Source organism: Vigna umbellata, chromosome 8, assembly GCF_029865625.1.
Source record: "Vigna umbellata cultivar VRB3 chromosome 8, Vumbellata_1.0, whole genome shotgun sequence".
In the NCBI taxonomy this organism is placed as follows: domain Eukaryota; kingdom Viridiplantae; phylum Streptophyta; class Magnoliopsida; order Fabales; family Fabaceae; genus Vigna; species Vigna umbellata.
Window position 1 is genome coordinate 18561797 of NC_142172.1, and position 1561 is coordinate 18563357.

Consider the following 1561-nt stretch of genomic DNA (forward strand, 5'->3'; position numbering starts at 1 on the left):
AACAAAAACAAAATTTTCACATTTTTTTTAATATTTTTTTATTTTTTTATTTTTAAAAATATAAAAGTTTACTTTTTTAATTAACATTTTATTTTTATAATATGTGTCAAATAAATTTAGATGCGTATTAATTTATCATTACTAGAAAAAAAACATATGTACTTTCACTATTAAATATAAATAAACAACTTACCATTCTCCTTTTTCACATTTTTCATCAAAGGTACTTCCATCTACACGATCACAAAAGGTCAAAAGTAGCAATATATATATAACACAAAGAACATTGATGTGGATAACCAAAAAGCTAAGCATATTCCATGGAGAAGATCGAAAGGGAAGAGCATAACAAGTTGAAGGAGACAAAGGCGGCGGAAAAAGTCAGGTACCGTGGCGTTCGACGGCGGCCGTGGGGGAAGTATGCGGCGGAGATCAGAGACCCTTCTAAGCAAGGTTCAAGGTTGTGGTTGGGAACCTTTGAGAGTGCTGAAGAGGCAGCTAGGGCATATGATCATGCAGCTTTTACCATGAGGGGTCGTGTTGCAATTTTGAATTTTCCTAATGAGTACCGTTCTCATGCTAGGGTTTATCCTCAACATATACCATCACCATCATCATCATCCATTACTGATGAAAATGCATCATCATCATCATCCATTACTCATGCAAATGGTGGACAGCAAAGACAGGTTTTCGAGTTTGAGTATTTGGATGATAAGGTGTTGGAGGAGCTTCTTCAGTTTGAAGAGAAGAATAACACAGAAAGTTGAGTTCTTTGTAATCTCCTTTTTTTAATCCTTGTAAACAAGAAAATATTGATTATAGTGTGTTTCAACAGAGGATGCTCAATATGAAAAATACAAGAAAAGATGAACAAGTTATGGTATTAGTCATTTTCTGTGTTTGGGAGATGTTCTTTTCGATGGATGTTGTCGGTGCTTTAATTTTAATATTTTATTATATTTATGTTAGGGAAACTTTTAACAAGTAAATACATTTTACATAATAAAGTCGTATTAAGGAAAGCCAAAAAAAAAGGTTTTAAAGTTAAAATATTTTTTCTGCACACTAATGGAAATAAATTTAACAAGTTATTGATATCAAAGAAATCTTGATAAAATTGTAAAATTAAAAAAAAAAGGTATTAATATGAATACAATTTTCTGACAGATAATTAAATTAAATAATAAAGACAAAGATAAGTAAAACTTAAGTTTGATCTCTAATCAGGAGCTTTTTTTTTTCTTTTTGAAAATTAAACTTAAAGTAGATTTATATTTTTTAATATATTATAAATTGATTTTATTTTTTACGATGGCGTTGTAGCAACAATAAATGACACTGCAATGGATAGGACAAAAGTAACAGTATTTTTTTTTTAAAATCTGATTTTAGATATCATATTAAATATAATAAAAAAATATATGTAAAATTAATATTCTTTGTGTTAAATATAAGCATAAAATTCTTTAATTATAATAGAATAAATATAAACTAAATTCAAATACAGATAAAAAATAATAAATTATCTAAAGATAAAAATAAAAAAAATGTTATCTGA

General features: G+C 27.5%; 1 pseudogene; it reads left to right on the forward strand.

Moving 5' to 3' along the window:
- The first annotated feature begins 300 nt into the window (after window positions 1-300).
- LOC148194196 (ethylene-responsive transcription factor ERF098 pseudogene) lies at window positions 301-863 on the forward strand (annotated as a pseudogene).
- Window positions 864-1561: the final 698 nt, after the last annotated feature.